This window comes from Rhea americana, unplaced genomic scaffold (genome assembly GCF_003343005.1).
Source record: "Rhea americana isolate MKP2758 unplaced genomic scaffold, rheAme1 scaffold_2, whole genome shotgun sequence".
Classification (NCBI taxonomy): Eukaryota; Metazoa; Chordata; class Aves; order Rheiformes; family Rheidae; genus Rhea; species Rhea americana.
This window is the reverse complement of record NW_028186149.1, coordinates 12,930,857-12,949,367: the sequence shown is the minus strand read 5'-3', so window position 1 is coordinate 12,949,367 and position 18,511 is coordinate 12,930,857. Positions and strand designations below refer to the sequence as shown.

The 18,511-nt window shown below is 39.6% G+C and overlaps 1 long non-coding RNA gene across 1 annotated transcript in view; it reads right to left on the bottom strand.

Annotated features, from left to right (window-relative positions):
• Positions 1–16,124: 16,124 nt before the first annotated feature.
• The window catches only part of LOC146596761 (uncharacterized), a 9,672-nt gene continuing 7,285 nt past the window's right edge, over positions 16,125–18,511 (bottom strand). The window contains exons 2-3 of the long non-coding RNA XR_014895677.1: positions 18,164–18,227; positions 16,125–16,606 (exon numbers count right to left, since the gene is read on the bottom strand). This is a non-coding gene — a long non-coding RNA (uncharacterized LOC146596761). The remainder of the gene's footprint in view (positions 16,607–18,163; positions 18,228–18,511) is intronic.

Sequence of the window (18,511 nt, the reverse complement as noted above, 5' to 3'; positions counted from 1 at the left end):
CCGCGGGGGCTGCCGCGCGTGGTGAAAATCCCACCGACTGAAACCGGCGGGGAGCTGGGCTTAAAAATCCACGTCAGTGTCGAACCCGCTGTAATTAGTACTCCATAAAGATTTTAAAGGGTTAAACTGCTGCAATCGGCCGGCAGTTAGCAGCACTGCTTGTCATTCGGAAAGACAACTGCATTTCTGGAAGAGAAGCCGAAGTGTGATAGTAAACCAGAAGTAATACTCAGCAGTGACACTAGAAAAAGATACGTATATTAATCGCAGGTGTTCAAGGCCTAAGCACAGCCCGCACGATAAGCAAAAACACAGCACCCTGTGACAGCCCCCACCCTGCTGAAAATACTGAAAGTCTCTGCACCGACACGGTAGTTCGTGGGCACACTCCCTGCAGAGAGTAATTGCTGCAAGCAGTGGGTTTGCGTGCCTGCCAGCACAGGCCCTCGCCTGCTATCGCACTTAGCGCCCGTCCGTCATACAGCGTGGGCAAACGTCTCGCAGAGCTAACTGCAGCTGCAGAGTCTGATATCAAATTATACACTTCCAGGTTCTGTTCACAACCCCAAACTTCCTAATACTAGTTTCTTGATTCCAGACTGCTGACGTAAGGAACCGCCGGTACAGCCAGAATGGTCGGACTTCCCTGTCACTGCAGGAAAGCGCAAGCGGCTGCCGAGTGTGCGCGGAGGCTGAAATTGATGTGCCTGACGGTAGCGGCTAGTCCTACACAGCGACAGGTCGTTGCACGGCTTGGATGGTATAGCTAATGGCTGTTGTCAACTAAACGTTTTATGACTGCAGCATGACTAAATTACAAGTTTGTGTGGATATGCTGTCTCTTGGTTGCCCAAGACAACAAAATAGTTAAAACTTGTTCCTCTTAAAGTCTAGTGCAGAAGCGATATACTGATACAAGTATCTGAAATTTTAGCCAGGAAAATTTATTTACAAATAAATGCATTTGTACTAAAATGCAGACCAACTTCCCTCTGACAGCCCGACTAGTAAATCCTGGCTCGGTAATCAAAATCCAGGTGTACTTTAACCACAGCGCCATCTGTGGGTCCCCTTTATTTCTGCATCCGTGGCCTGTGGGGAACTAAGAAGTGCGCCCAGTAACCACTTAAAATTTATACAAAATATGTCTACCTAGGAAAAATCTAAGTGGGAGAATGCAGGATAGCATAGATGTATTCTGTTGTTACTATATATCCAATAAAATATTAAAATTTGAGTAGCACTATAGGTATGATTTAAATATAGGGGAATACGCTATTTCTGTCTTCCTCTGTAGACAGGAATATGTGCAGAATCTGTACATAAAGCAGATGAGGAGCTCACGGCAAGGTTCTGCGGTTAAGGGGGAAGAGGACCAGCACTGTAGTTAAAAGTGGTGCATTTTTTTATCATATGTCTATGAAATATGTCATCTGGATGTAATCTCCAGATACATAYTACATTTAAACATATCCAGCAGTTTCAGATTGTCCTTTAGGATTTGTTACAATTTAAAATATATAAAGTAACAAGGTGTACTACAGATAATCAACTATCACTGTTATTCTAGCTCTCTGACAGCTAAGAGCACAAGAATAGAGCAATCACCAAGCAAAGACAAAGTCTAAGCTGTCTAATTATTTAAGTCTATAATGGCTGGAAGCTACCAAATTCAGGCTCTGGAAGAACTGTCAGGAGCTCTTCTTACTGGAAAATATATTCTACCAAGAAACTGTGCCATAGGCACTAAAATGTTTACTAGTCTTAGAACTGATAGTGATAAGAAAAATGGGAATTACCTTCTCAAGCAGCAGAGTTTTAAATGGCTTAATGACATTTTCCAAATACCATTATAWTGTTGATATCTTTTTCTGAAATCTAATCTTCACTAATTTTTGTGATTAATTTTAACAGAGGGAACCTTAACTGAGAGCATTTTGTAGAGCAATATTTTTCTAATTTTTCTTTTGTGCAGCATCTGCTGTTGCTGTGCTGTCATCTTCGTTATGTTTTTCATTGTCTATGTGCCATAATGTAATTAGTTAGTTCAACATCATCTGTGCTATTAGATGAGATGTTTCTATGGTAAGTTAACGTAGTTCTAAGTAATTGGTAGATTTCAGCAGTAGGCATGAATGTATCCATCAACTTTAGGTGAATTTTAGTCCACGAGATTTAAATTCACTTGGCATACTTCATCCTTGAAGACTGTTAATTTTGGCTGAATGGATAAAAAACACAATGCAGAAGAAAATCTGGCTGCTTATATTGTGGTACTGTTGGAGTCAGGGAGAGGAAAACATAAAATTGCTGGCTTAGTAGAAAGTTGCAATCTGAATGTCTGGAAAATGTTACAGCTTATGATCCAAATCATTCTTAAACCTCAACATGCCGCTAAGACAGCTGATAGTCCAGGATTCACCGGAGTTCTCTCTCCATTCATGAAAGGAGTCTTGGTTTTCTCCTTCAATACTGCATTCCTATGGGAGCTCAACTGTCTTTTCCTTTCTTGTTAGAAATGTTGAGGCTGCCACTTTATTGTGAGAGCTTCCATGTTGCACTTCGTTAGTCTCTGTCTTCCAAACTCTACCTTTTGAACAAGCATTTCAGCTTTTAAAACAAACCTTCTAACCACCAGTTTCTTTGGAAGCAGTGATGGAAAATCAACAGCCACTTGTTATTTTAAAATAATAAATCCCTTTACTAACATCAGATCTTCTGGTTTAGGATCCTAAATTAAAAATGTGACTGAGTAAGTATTTAAGTGGGATATCTAATGATATGAGAAAATGTGCATCCTGATGGAAGTTGTGAAGAAATCTGGACGGCTTGATTCTCAACATTCTTTTTCAAACAGCAGACTGTACTTTTCACCTAAACAGCAAGACAATTCACTTTTAGAAAAATAAGTATAAATTCTGACTTGCTAGTAAACACAAGAGTAACATTATTTACAAGAATCCAGTTCCATGGAAGGTAATCAGTAAGGATAGTTCATTCGGGTAAGAGTTGGTAAGGCCCTTTTATCATCACTATCAATACCTTAGTAGGGGGACAAATAATATAATTATTTGTCAATAATTATAGAAACATATTTATGTTAACAATGGAGTCCACTTAAGGAAGAGCTTGTAATGACCTCATATAGCTAAAATTTTATTGAAAGAATTGATATATTAACATAAGCCACACATAGCAGACAATCTCAAAAATGACTTTGATAAATACAGTCAAAGACAGCAGAGTTTGAAATTATATGTAATTTATGTTTTAAATTAAAAGTCTCTAAAGGCTGCTAGAATATGCATATTTAATAAAAAGTTCAATATATAAAACAATCTTGCAACTAGAAATGCTATATGAATTTTGAAAAAAGGCTTTAAATTCTGCAGAATCTAGTAAAACAAGGCACTTTTTAAGCACATGAGCCAAAGCTATTTTGATATTCTTAAAAATATACTGACGATTATTGTCATATATATCTAGCGATATTTTGTCACAAATGTAATCATGCAGACTATTTTTACCATTCAAATGTTACCATCTTTAAAAAGAAAAAATATTAATTTTGAACATACTTAAAAATATAAATTTATTTGGAATGTACCTTTCAAAGTAGAAAAATATGTTCTTTTCTTCACAGATACTTTTATAGAACTTAGATGAAATGTTGCCTTTTTCATGAGTCTCCATAATGAATGGTCATATTAGAGGACAGAACAGCACAATTCTGTCCTGTGTAAAGACCTAGAATATATATAAAAGTAGCCTGTGTACTACTTGATATTTATGGAACAAAAAAGATCAATCAGTTGGAGATTAAAAAATAAATAAAACTGACTAATTCAATTGACCAAAATGCCCTTACCTAATGCAGAAGTACACATTTATAATGCCATCATTTATGCTTCTGAACATAAATCATACTTTATAACAATGTTTTTGTTAAATCACTGCCACTTCTTTTCAGTCAGAATTCACTTAAAAAAAAAATCAGCAGAGAAAGTAAGCTTGTCTTTTTTCCCTCCGAGATAAGAAATCACTGAAACATATTAAATATTTTCTGTTTAGAGCATTTTTTTCTTGTACCATTTTTTTAAAATTTCGTATTTCATAGGAACATTTTTGGAAGAAAATAGCTGCACTTTTTGGTAWGATTTCTGAAAACAGCCCTATACAGAAATTTCTAAAAACAATGTTCTGGAATAATTTGTTACAATGAAAAAGGAAAACTAAACTCTAGCCTTTATTGACTATTTAATTAATTGACTAAGTGAGTTTAAATACGCAGAATGGTGCCCACACACAATGCATTTAGAATTGCATTTGAAGTCTTTTCAAACTCTTGTGTCCAGTAGCAAATCCTATGTTATGAGAATATCTGCATGTTATCAGTGCAGCCAGGAAATAAGTAACTCTATACTCTTACTATAAAACTCATTGCCATGGAGGAGTACATGTGATATCCATGTGAAGTTCTGATAAATTCTGAAAGATGCTGTAATTAATAGCAAGAGTCTATGACTGATTTCTTTACCACTTATTTTGCACCTATGTGCCTTTAGAGGCACATTTGCTTCACTGGCTTGAGCAGTTTTCTCCATAGGTCTTCAAGGGAAGTCCACATTCTGGTGTTCYAAAGGATTTTATTTTATAATGCATTACCTGTGGAAAGGGGTAGTCTTAGCTAATATATCTAGATGTTTGTGGTGATAGCTTCTGATACAAATTTCAACATTATCCATTGTTTCAAAAAGTTGAGGGAAAGTAAGGTATGGAATAAGAACATACACAGTAAAGGGATTTCCTGCTGAAATTATCTTTTTTGTTCAAAGGCTAGCAGAACAGTAAGAGAAAATGGAGGATTACAAAAATAAAGAGGAAGAGTAGCCTGGCTACTTGTGTCTGACAGAAGTGCCTCTACCATATTTGACTTAAAATTTACATAGATGCCAGTAGTTATGACACAACTGTCACTCTAAGTTCACTTAACTGGACATGAAGCATGACAAAATAATGACAAACAATCAGAATGACAGTTCTCCTTCTATTCTGCAGTTAGGTTGATCATATCTCAATTTTGCAACATTCCTTCTGTTCACCCTGATAGACAAATGTGCTTCTGTTATAATGATTTCTCTGTTTGACTTGCTGCAGCCTTGCTTTTAGGAAGGGTTGTRCAAGTTTCTGAGCTTTCTATTCAGTGTTTTAGTTCTACCATTTATCAAAGCATGGACTTCTTAGTAACGATTTGTAACATTAACTCTTTAATAGTTACTTCACTGATGTAATGCACTTTTAAAAAACATTTTCTTGCATAAGAATATTACATTATTTTTAATATAAAAATATAGTCCTCTACTTAAATTGTTTTGCAGAACTGGAATGACTATGATACTCCATGACAATAATTCTTTTTATCATTCTACGATAATTCAGTAGCTTTTGTTGTCTTATAAACAATCTTACAATTAAGAGCTAATGTTAATGGAAGAGAGTGTTGTCATACGATAATGGTTTCCTGCTGCTAGGTAAATGCTGTGGCAATGCTAGGACATTTATTGAAAGTAATAGCAAAGACAAAGCTAAGAGATTTATTTTTAAAGCAGGTGCCATGGATCCAGTGACACCATTCTGTTACAATTGTTTTATTTCTAATATACTAAAAGACTGATGAAGATGGCATCATTTTGCCTGATGTATTCTTGTGCAGCAAAGAGCCTGGCTCATTTTGCTGTTACAGGATAAGCTGCCTTGCACTTGGCTCATGGAACAGTTTTATTGTTTGGCTCATTCAGTCAGAAAAGAGTTTATCCATTACCTACAGCTTTAAAATATGTTGTATATCTAGGAGTAAGATGGGGCTTGATGCTTTCTTTCACACAAGTTTTTGGGCAGAGTTTAGAGAACAGGAAGAAAATGAGGCCCTACAGTGCTTGTTCCCCTCCTCCATCCAGATGCCCCTCTTTCCTCTGTGCCACAGGGACAGCACACTGGGGAGGCTGTAACTGTCCATAGCATATTCCCCTCTTCCCCAAAGCTACAGCTATCCCTGTGTGAGTTCCTTCCATAGTTCCATGTCTCCCTTACMATTTTTCACGAGAGGATGTTGCCTCAGCCTTAGAAGAGCAGAAGTGCCAGCACCATTCTTACCAGAATTTCTGTTCACGGGATGGAGAGGAAARGTTTTGACTACTTTAATATTTTCTCTGTCCTTGATTTCACAGAATTTTGAAGTTTTGGAAAATATACTCTCTTCCTTTTCCATGACTTTTAAAACTGCTCACTCCTGAACTCTCCAACACAGAACTGTGGAAAACAAAGCTTATAAAGTTTCCTAGGCACTCTTATCTCCTCTTGCAGAATTGCAGTAAAACACCTAGATTACCCCGGGTATGCTATCTCCTACATAGTTGGAGCCAATTGTCAAGAAGTGTGTGGAATCCAGGAAAGTCAACAAGCTCCTCTGGACAGGTATGGCCCAATTACTTGTCTTAGGCCTTGACATATCATTTGCCTTCTCTTTTGAATTATAGAGCACCTTCAGACATTTGCTTATTCCAAGTGGCAGAGTTGTAGCTCTACCAGCTTAAGGATAACCCATGTATAAAACCAAATATGATCTCTTCCCACAAATTCTGACCATTCCAAAACATGTTTAAAGTGACATTTTAAAACAGTATAATGACTTTATATGACCATGAAGCTAAGATTTCTTAAGAAACATACTAATTTTATTRTTAAAGGCCAAGACCTTGGTATCAAACCAGCAATTCACCGCTCCAAGGACATACGCTTTGTAGCAGCTTGCAGCACAGCTCTGAATTAACTTCTAAGGGCAGAACTTGAAAGCAGTAAACAACTTTAACCTGTTCTTGACCYCACACACATCTAAAAAATAGGAGTTCAGTAAATGCATGAAATTCACTTTAACCCATGTGCAGACGCTCTAAAATCTAAGTTACTCTTCAGTTTTTGATTTTTTTTTAAAAAAAACTCATAAACAGACAAAGGCTACAGTACTTGTGCCAAAGAACTACCAGATAAGGATGGTCATCTTACTGAGCCTGTCTATTTATAAGAGGTGGGCACCAAAGAGAACATCATGGAGAAAAGTAGAAATGGGAGAGACCTATAATGCAGATGGAATGAATCCTGGCACCTCTGAAGAACCCAGGTGCTACTGAGCTCCAGCAAACCCAGTCTTCCAACTAGACCTCCATAGYAGCAGAGAATCAGACTCGACTTTCTAATCCTTGTGGTTTCCACTGTCAGTCTCCTATCTGAAGTTTGGTATTCATAGGAAGTTATGGGAGTCAGGGAGAAATTCCAGGTCTTTAAAACATGGGAGTTACTTATTTAAATACCTTTAAGAATGTGACTGCAAGTATTGAAAAGTCCTATGATTTTATCAAAATATTTGGTGTATCTGTTTAAAGTCCCAGCTCTGGAATTGGGATTTTTATAGAAATCTTAGAAATCTGCTTTTTTTTTTTTTTTTTTTTTAATAATACGAATTTTCAGTCTTCCTGGGTGGGTAAAAATGTTAATTCTTAAGGATCAACCAGAAGCAAATAGAAGAAGACTATCTTCCTCTTTTATTTGAAAGTTGAGTCTTCATTTGATGTAATAAATAGTGAGTATTTGTGATTTCTGAATTTTTGGGATTGCCAGTACAGTAACCAAGTATCTTCACAGCACATATTAAATCTGCTCAAGGAATCTTGCTCAATTCTACGAATTATTAAATCTATTTTGTCAATAGGCTTCTCTGTATCACACAAGACTGCACACAATCAATCAATATTTAGCTTCCATATCACATACTGCTTCCACAGAGGGCCGGGCCAGAATTCCCCAAGTATTCTGTCTTAAAGCCAATCCCCAACTTCTTGCAGCTCATTTGACTAGGGCAGCTATGTATATCCTGGCTGGATCAGGCCCAGATGCTTTATTTCTGTTACAGGAGATGATTAATTATGTGGTTTCTTTCTGTTTGTCTGATAGACGCTGAGGTAAGAGAATGACGGTTGCTTAGTGCACTATTATTAAAAAGCTGCTTTTGATAGCCTGAACAGGCTTGAGTTGTGTGCTACAACTAATCATAAAGCTGCTTACTTGGAAATGTAATGCTTGTTAATACTATACTGTACTTTTATAAGTAAACTCATTTTTGATTGGCTAGAGTTTAACTATAATCAGTAATTAAGGGTCAGCCATCCAGTAAACTCATTAGTTTACACCAATTACAGTTGGTACATTTGTAACTAATGATTCCAAGGATCAAGCCATTTATTTCTAAGCTTTCAAAGTATAATTATTCTGTAAATCAGATAGAGTGTAAATCTTTTCCATACGTTTTGGTTGGTAATTGAAAAATAAAATGGTTTCCAAATGTATTCTCTGTCCAGTTTTTGTTCTGCAGTAGATCTCTCTAGGGACTCTTTAAAGTATATGGAAAAGGTGATGTCAACAGAAGTGTACACTGGGCAACCTGAGACAGGATTAATTAATAAAGATGAAAGAGAAAAGCCAGCCCCTTGCAAATCATGGTCCAGGCCTCAACTTGGACATCACACCTTAAATGACGGTTTGCAATCCTGAGCACGAGTCACATACATAGATTGACAAGTGTTCAAAACAAAGGAGAATTAAAAATCCTTTATGTTTAATGTATAAAGGCCTTTCCAATATGCAGTCTTTAAGATGGTGTAATCTCTGGAGCATTTTGCTTTGAAGTTTAATATGTAGTTCTTCACAACCACATAACATTTTCAACACGTTAAACAAATTAGTCTCTGGTTACAGAAGTTTTTAGTCATTTACAAGTTGCTGTTTAACTAAATTTAATATGTGCCAGCAAAGTTGCCCATGCACTTGTTCATTTAGAAGAATGCACTTTTGGAATGATTAATAAATAAACCAGCCTTTCCTATGCCTTCAATTTTGGTGTTTATTTGAAAGCAATCTACTTTAAAAAGACATTAATATCCCTAGAATTATTATTAGAATAATTGCTTTCACTCTTTTTGGAACATGTATTTTTTCTCATTTCCCTTCAGCACAGACAGCTTTCCACTCAGATATAAACTTCCTATTATTATTCCCCTCTCCCCACCCCAAAAATGAAGAATAGGAATTATACACTTTTCACTAAGGAATAATTAATTTGTCTCAAGTATTAGAACAGAGAATTGTAGAATGACTTTGAATGGTAGTCTCTGAGGAGTAGCATTGTTTGTTCTCTTCAGTCTTTAATGAGCTTTAGTAAATGGCCAGGAAAAATTACCTTCTTTCTGTAATATGAGAGAAGTGAAGAATGAAGGAAGCTATAGAATCCCTAGGAGAAAAGGGAGCAGCCAAACACACACACACACACACACGCATGCACGCACGTGCACACGCACGCAGCCCCCTGTACCACATCACTTCCAATAGTTGTGTTTTCCTTTGGAACTGAGCACGAGCGCCCCATTTTTTTCCATTACAGTTAAAACTTATAATGTCCCTAGTATTTTTGTAGGAAAGAAAATTCCTGGATGTCTCCCACATACTGACAGAGTCTGGCTTATGTTGGGGGACAACTGCCTATAGCTGAGCTCTGGAAGTCATTCTGGCTTCCTCTGCTTTGGCATTGACTTTGTCTTTTAAGATTCTTTAGTCTATTTTTGTTGTATTTCCACCTTTAAAAGCAATTTCCCTTATAGTGCCCCAGTTTGCTGCCMTGTCTTTTTAAAAGAAAGACTTATTTCCCCTCCCACCCCATTCTTACTGTCACTGTCCAGAATGGTAACCGAGGTAGCAGTGGCAGGTGCTTGCTTCAGCTACGGATACAGAGCTGTCACCATGGATAATGCAGTACRTTCAGAAGCACCTTTTTCTTCCCTTCTCTCGAGCCTCCACAGATTCCTCACCACCTATTCCCATAACTCGTCAGTGGCAGTTGCCATTGCTGCTTTGGGTGCTAGAAAAGCTGACCCACAGCAGCCAAGTGAGAGCAGCACAGTCTGAAAGGATCTTGTGGAACAGGGGCTCTCTTCAATCCATCCTGTTGGAGCAGTTCCAGTTTGTATGGAATAATTAACCACTAACTGGATTGCCATGTGTGCTTGCTCTCAGAGCACAACTGCGAGCAAGAAACCTGGGTTCTGTTACTCCCTTCCAATGAATACTTCACATTTTGTCTTAAGTATTTATTGGAGCAGGGCCTGGCAGACATATTTTCCCCACCCAGGTGAGTGTCTCTACCACAAGGCTGTGGGCAAGCTTTTCTACTCAAGGAAAGGACTTTAGGCACACTCCTCAAAGAATAGTTCATAAACTCCTGAGTAGCGTGCTAATCCAAGGGGCAAGAGATTCAAGTTCAAATCTCCTCAGGCAGAGGCCTGAACTGAATACAGGTTTCCCATATCTTGGTTAAATTGCACCAGTCAGTAGACTGAACCAAAAAAGCCTGGTAGAAGAAAAAGGGCACAGGAGAAAGGAAGAGAGTCATGCAGAAGGTGGCAGCTCTACCTGTCATTCTTCTGTGAGAAAAACCTGGCGCAGGTATCTGGTTCCTAGAAAGAGGCAGAGCAAGCATGGTAAGGAGGTAGGGTAAGGCGCAGYGTTACAACACTTCAGCCTGCTCGTGGCTCTGGACCATGGGAGGTGCTCTCATGGCAGACATCAGATTGCTGGCTAGACCTCAGGGTCACGAGGGATGCAAAGAGAGATGATGAAAGCAGGAAGAGCTTCCTGGACCTATCCCAAATGCTTAGCGAGAAGATAAAAGTAAAAAGCTGCTGCCAAAGAAAAAACATTTTTCTCTATCATAGGCCCTCTCACTGCAATTGTTAGAGAGGAATAAATGAAGATGTTTGAAGGACAGACAGGAGGCAGTGAGGACAGGACTAATAAGTGAGGAAGAAACATGGGAAAGGAAACAGAAAGAAAGAAACATAAGAAAGCAASAGCAGGACTGGACAAAGAAAAAGGACAAATCATGACTGACCGAATTGCTTCACCTCTCATTGCCTCAATCTTCTGGCAGTAAAATAATAACAATAAAGACAAGCACAGAGCATTTCAGTGACTTTCAAGTCCATAAATATTAAGGAGCCATTTAAGTGTCCTGTAGATTAGGATTATATCAAGAAGAAAGCAGCAAAATTTAAAGAATGTTTTGACAAGAATGAAACATTGGTATCAGGAGGAAAAAAAGGAAAAGGACTTAAGTGCTTCATTTCATACGTGTAACTCACAGACCTAAGTATTAACCACACCCAAACATACTTAAGCTTTTTTAAATTAGAAAAGATTGGACTTATTTCAGACCAGTATGAATACATGACTGAAAGCAGGCAGCCACTCTTTCTTCAGTAACAAGCTATTGCGACTCCTATAATTTATTCCTCCTAAGATTCATTTGAACATCTGCAATATCATTATTTGAGTTTGTTATACTATTAGCTTTAAAATTTTATAAGCCRTACAGTAGGATAGGTGACAAGTTGAAAAGTTAAGGAGGGTTAATTTAGAAGTTTTAAAGCAAAGCTATTTTTGAGTTATACAAGTACAGAAAAGCATCTGAATCCAAACCTCCATGGTTACATTTAAATAACTCAGAAACTGCTGAAAGGATTTTCTTCAAACTTCACTCAAGACAAATCCCTCTGGGCTAAGACCAAGCATGAGAAYTTAACTCAAAAGGTGATTGTTGTCTGAAAGGAGTTTTCTCCCCCTCTTTTTTTTTTTCTTTTGCTTGTTTCATTTTCACTATTTTAAAGAAGATAATAGTACTAAAAAATAAGGTTCCGGGGTGTAACTGTGTCACATCCATTTTATCATTATATGGAAATGTAATATATATATGGATATAAAATATATAAGAAAAATGCTGTTTGTAAACTACCTTTTTATTATAACTCCCCCCCCCCTTGCTTTGCCTTTGGCTTTTACCAGCAATCTTAGCACCCACCTCTAGCAGGCATGCAGCAATGCTGTAACTGGGTGGCTCAGTAGAGAAGCATAGAGCCATGCTCAGCCCCATCAACGGCTTCCTCGCATGCCTCAGCAGCGCAGCGCAGCTATAACACTGCCCTAAATGGACAACTGAGGATTCCCCTTAACAGGAAGTCTTCAGAGAGCAGAAAAGCAGCAGTTCTGCAGCCCTCTTCTCCTTTGCTTCGCATCCCTAGTTCATGTGAGSTGAAGCATACACTATACCTGTAGGCTGACCTAAGCTATGTTTTGATTTCTCACCAGCCCAGGATTTGGAAAACAGAAAGGTAGTTTATAGTAATGCTTTTCGCAGCTCACTGACTGAAACCTCAGTGCATCTGGGAATCTCGGTCATTCTTTCCCTTCACAGATTAGAGCAAGGGACTCACCTGCCAGTTGTGTAGCTGCAGAAATTCCTGTAAAGGAGGAACCTGAACAACGAAGGTGAAATTTCTGTTTTCTTTCTCAAAGCTCTTAAAGCTGGTCCTCTTTAGGTCCTCTTTAATAGCAGCATCATGTGTCCTGGTAGCCTGGTTATGGCTGGACTTAAAAAAAAAAATAAAATAAAAAATAAAGTAGAATATTTTTGGTTCATTTCAACTTTCTCCCACATTTTGTTTTCTACAAATTGTCCTAGGGTGGAGAAGAGTCTTTCCCTCCCCCTTCTATCCAGGCTTCTTTCTGATTCTCTGGCAGCATCTCCCACAGTTACTCATACATTTGTTTGTTTATTTTTCCATTTGCAACTTTTGCTCCCTCCAAAGAGCTGGCTTGCCCAGCAAAATTACAGTAACTTATTTCATTTCAYATGCATTCAGAAAGGCATTTGAATTGTTCCTTTTCATTTAGAGCTGTGTCCAAATTTGGAACTAGTGAAATTGAGGGGGAGAGTTTGAAATACATTTACTGGAATAATTCATCATGTTTAACTGAGGCAATGAACACACATGGGGTAAGAGCTTCCCTTGTCTATCCCTTGTACACAAGACCTGTATTAAAAGCTGCTCTGGTCAAGGCTCAGCTCTTGTTTGTGGCTCAAACACAACATGGCCTGCAAGCTGTGAGAGCACAGTAATGCCTAAGGATTTGTTTCACAAGACCCTGACTTTGGAAGCAAAATATATGCTTCCTGATGACTGCTAACACTGGGCAGTGGGAAGTATGGCTGAGCTGTCTGAAATGGACAGAGAGTGCAGCCATCAGGAATCTGAAACGTTGGGCTTGATTCTTATTTCTTCTAACTTCTGGGATRTCCACTCAGGCAAAACAGAAAGACCTTAAAGTTCATATCAAGATGTGGTAGCTTACAGCAGGCTGAGCAGCTTCTGGAAGCTCACTGCTGTACCACCTTATAGGAACAGTCAAAGTCTGGCAAACCTTGAAAAAATGAAGCAATTTTTAAAAATTATTCACAATATTTAAATAATCAGAAAGCATTTCCATTCACAAATGTCCTACCTGTTCTTCACCACCAAACTTCTGCAGTATCACCTTTCAGTCAGCTCTTGTCACTCAGCACTTTAAGCTGTGTCTGCTATTATCTCATTCATACAGCTTTTTCAYTGCAGATCAATGGTATCTGACTAGGTTTAGATTAAATCTTAATACATCACCCGTCCGGAAAACCGCAAATCCAAATGTATTTGAAAGTTGCAAATACAAACAGTGCAGTTTCATGGATGATGTTTTACAAAARTGTACTACAAAAGGAAGAGTAGCGAAAGAAGAGATTGCCATTTTTAGTTGAGATTTTACATAAGAGTGAGAAGGAATGTGGCAAAGAGGAGAGAGGTCTGTCCTCTCAACACTAGTGCTGCAGCAAAAGTTTTTCCATCATCCATGATAAAATTAGGCAGAGAATTAGTAGACCTGAATATTGTACAGAAAGATGTGAAATAAGAGTTCAGAACAGTTCAAGGATGGCAAGGTATAACGAAGGTAAATGGTAAGAGCAGGAACCAAAAGAGATGAGCTAAAGGAACCTGATACAAAGAAACAAATTTAATTAACAAAAACAGGCAGAACAAGCTGAACAGAGAAGATTCATTTAAGATATCGAAAGATGTCTTTTGGTCGGAGCCACTAACATAAAAATAAAGGCAAGATGTGTAGAAAAAACATCAAAGTTGAGGGGTGTAAGCTTGAGTTCAAGGACAGGAGCACTGAGAAAATCTGAGGCGCAGACATGCTCTTCTGAGAGATGACAGCACTGTCTCCAGTGCCTGTTGTTGCCTTCCAAGCACCCCACACTGCTGTGTTAGCAGGAGGGATCACAAATGGCCTGCTAATCTGTTTCAAGCTAAATCAGCCAGATTCATTTCACCTGGTGACAAATATGGATATGAGCTAACCTGGCTGGCTTTGCTTATAGCACGTTAGGGAGTACTTGCTTGGCCTCTTCTGGTGGCAAAGCTGTGGGGAGGGTCTAGGGGCAAGCAGCGAAATGTGGCATAATCTTCCACTAGCAAATGGCAGCTAGGTGCCAGGGAGGAAATTTGTTTTGCCTAGGAGAACACGTGAACATATAAGACTGGAACAAATCCGGACATGTGGAAGGATGCAAATGGCTTAAGGCTGAATAAAATTCAAGGAAAAACCATCAGCAATACAGAATTCAAGAAGAGTTAGTTAAGAGATCTCTCTATATCTCACTACCACGAGTAGGAAACACAGTATCTTTTGTTACTGGTGCAAAGATAATCTTTGCGGAGATATATCTATGTGCTTGTGAAAAATAACAGCTACTGGTAAGTAACTAACAGGAACCACAGTGTAAGAGCCATGCAGATTTTACTGTTTCTGGGCCAATAGAGAACAGTAATGTATGCTATTTAAGCTTCTTACCCCCAGGCTTTACAAATGCTAAGAAAATAATCAAAATTTTTACCAACATAAAAGTGAGAAAGTTGAAGAGCAACTGCATGTAAGGGATCACTAGGACAATATACAGTGCCTTTCACCACAGTGCAATAGCCCACGTTACAGGGACTCGCATCAAATGAACTGGTGCTGTTTGGAAGCAAGTCAAAAGCTGAGCCTGCATACAGTTGGTTTGTCACCCTCAGTAGGTCAGTCCTGCAAGCTAGGTTGCAGTTTTAAAATCTTTGCAGCTACTTTAATAACTATCTTCTAATTTATCATGAGGCTTTTAATATCTGACTCAGTAGGCCTTATGTTGTTTAATTTTCCACAATCTATCTCCTTTTTGGGGGCATCTGTCATTCCTATTTCTGCAAAGTTTAACTTAAACCAGTAGTGCTCTGTTCGTGTTACTGGCACTTTGCATTGCAAACATTAAGGAGTAAAATTTGCAATCCAAGTTATTCACAGAACATTCTTATACAGAGCATAATTTGCCAACAGCTAAATTAATCTTGCTTCGCAATGTGAGGCTGTGTACATGTGATTTCTGATACAAAAGACTTCAGTGAAATCAATGGTATAGGCATCATATTAACTCAGACCCAGATTTTCAGGTCCATGAAGCTTAGCATCATGTGCCTTCTAATTTAGAGGAACTCAAATGTAAGCAAGAAGCTCAGCTTCCCTTTTTAAATAGTGTGAATTTTCAATCCAATTTAACCTTGAATAGATGAAAACATAAATCAGTAGCTAGTCTCCACTGCATATACTAATTTAATGAGCTGAGGATTTGATCACATACATATATACACTCTGGGAACCTGAAGACCTTTTCCTCCATACCATATTCAGTTTGGATGAATGCCAATGAACTATTCTATGGATTAAAGCAACAAGGGTAAAGGCAGTTTGGCCCGCTAGTTAACGCCAGGGTCTAGAACAAGGACATGAGCCACAGGTCAGGAGTTAGACTCCATCCATATGTTCGAATCGATGATCAGTCAAAGAATGAATGCTTGTGCTCCTGGAAGCAGCACCACGGTTCAGACAGCAGGCTGTCTGGCTCTGGGGCTATGTCTAGGGTAGCCACTGCTTAGATGGAAGGGCTTTTTCCACCCTCTCCCTCATTAGGAGAGACTCTGGTCCAAACAGGGATGATTTCTTGGAAGATAGCTCCAAAAGAAGGGGTCACCCGAAAGCTGCCACAGACTGCCTTTGGGTCATTGCATAGTGTCTAACAAAAGCAAAAAACTTTGAGGTTTTGTCTAGTAGGCCTTCAAAGAAAGTGTGTAATGACAAGCCTGCCAAAATGTGAAATGAAGCTGATTATAAAGACAGATGCTACGTATTCATGCACGGCTATCAAGTGTGCTTTGGCACAATTCACATTGCATGACTTGCTGACCTGACAGGACTGTGACCTGAAAATGCAGACTCCAAAACAGCAGTGTCTCCTCAACTTCTATCTTCTCTTTGCCTTGCCCCGAAGATTATTGACCTGAAGAAATGAAGTCTTGTGCTTATCAAGTTTTCAGACCTCATGTGCCTTGCAGACTGAATCCATTCATAAACAGCTCCCTTCTGCTGCCACTAGTCCTCTTCATACACTTGGCCAGGCAACAGCACACTTGATCCCAAGTTGTTGTCTCAGTTCTGTGAAGCACTGAAAACAGGCAGTCTTCTTCAGTCAGATGTTCTGTAAGCAGGTGACCTCGGCAGTGTGACTACCATCACCAGGTGTCCTTGGGCTTCACTGAGGAGGCTGAGGAAAAGGTGAGAAAAAGCAGAATGAAGCTAGTGAGCAGAGGCGGGGAGCATAGGAAAAGAGAAAATCTCGATGGAACATTATCTCATCACTTGCTGTACAAAAGCAGACACCTCACTGAGACAGAACGACTGGTCCCCTCTGCAGAGATTCCTCCCTCAGCTATGACCAGGAGAATTAAATCTAGGCCATATTTTGCTTATGTGCCAAGGAAAAAGGAAATTATACCATCTCTGTGRGTTTGACCAACAGAATTACTAACAATCTTTACACTTGGAATTTATTTTAAAAGCATGTTTAGCTTAGGTGATCAGGTCAAGCTCATTGAAAAAATCAAGACTCAGAAGTCCTACGATGCAAGAACAAGTAACACTGAGACTGAGAAGTCAGCCCATCCCCAGCCTGCGGGATGGAAGGGCTATCTGCTGTCAACATCTAGGAAACGTACTTTGGGTGGAGAGTTTTCTTGCGGCCTCGGGCTTTGTTATAGCAACTTAGCTTAGCTTAGCTTAGCTCTTGAGCTCTTGTTCAGTYGGGCACTCTAGTTCAGCGTGCCTCAGCTCTACGCCTGGCAGARGGCCTTGGCCCATCATCCTGTAAAACAGAGCAGTCCTCTACGCTGGCATCTGTCAGTGGAGTCATGCTGAACTTCGCACAGGTGCTGGAACCCCTGCGGTTAGGTCCGAGATCACAGAACACGTAAAGCCTCTCCAGAAAACACGCACACAGATTTTCTTACTAGAAGAAAATCTAGTCCTTAGGATGTTTTCTCTACTCTGTTGCAAAAAAGCAATAACAATATGTGCTACTCTGAGGGCTCTTTCGCTGCTTAAGCAGCCCCTTTATTACCCAGGTTCGTTCAGAATATAGCCTTTCTCCCCACGAGTAAGCATTGCCCCAAAGAGCTGTAGGGGCAGTCAACATTTTCACTCATTTAACTTCTCTGCAGATTTACCAGCCAAACCTGAGCGGGTTTGAGAGCGCAGCCCCCCGGGCCGGCCYGGTGCTCGGGGCAGAGCGGCAGAGCTCGGCTCGGTGCCGGCGTGACGCCGAACCGCTTCGCCCGGCGGCCGGGTGAAGGGTGGGAAGCGGCGGAGGCGCGAAGGCAGGAGGAGCCGGAGGAGCCCGCGCAGCCGCGGCAGCCCCCGGCCTGCGCCCCGCGGTCCCCCCCGGGGGATCCCGCCGTCGCTCAGCCCCTACTACCAACGCCGAAATCCATCACTCGCAGCAAATTAGCCGGGATTCATTAAAATGAGACATCTAGTAGGCACATGCACTTTATTAGCCTCTTACACCAATAGTTTTAATTAGGCACATATTTCACAGTGCCGGAGCTGCTCAGATGAAGGGCTGCTTTTATCTCTTTTATTTACAGTAACATGCTATCAGACAAATACCGCCGTAATTAAACTTGCATGCCAAAAACCTTTTTTTCTTTTTTAATATTATTAATGGTGACCTACTCAAACCTCCAGTTTGGTAAACTTGTGATATTTGATTAATTAATTAACTACCCTTCAACGGACTAACAAGACTGGGCCGGGCAGCGCCTACCTTTGAGCTCCCAGCAGTTTCCCATTCTTCCTTTCTCCTCCCAGATGGTTTCCCTCTATCTCACCTTCAGGAAACAGAAAAGATCTCTCCATCAGATATTTTAGTGATGAGAAAAGTGATTAAAATCCAGAACATTTTTAAATTATTAATGAGGAATTTAAATGATGTTATAAAAAAAAGGGAAATACAGGCGAAAATGTTACACATTAATGGAATTTTTACTCATGCATAATAATAAGTTGAAAACACTTTAGTTATGATACTTCCTAAATTAAAGGCGAGGGGAGGAGGGGGGCTGCGGGGGGAAAGGTGTTTCTCGGGCCCGCCCGCGCCGCCGGTCACTCGGCG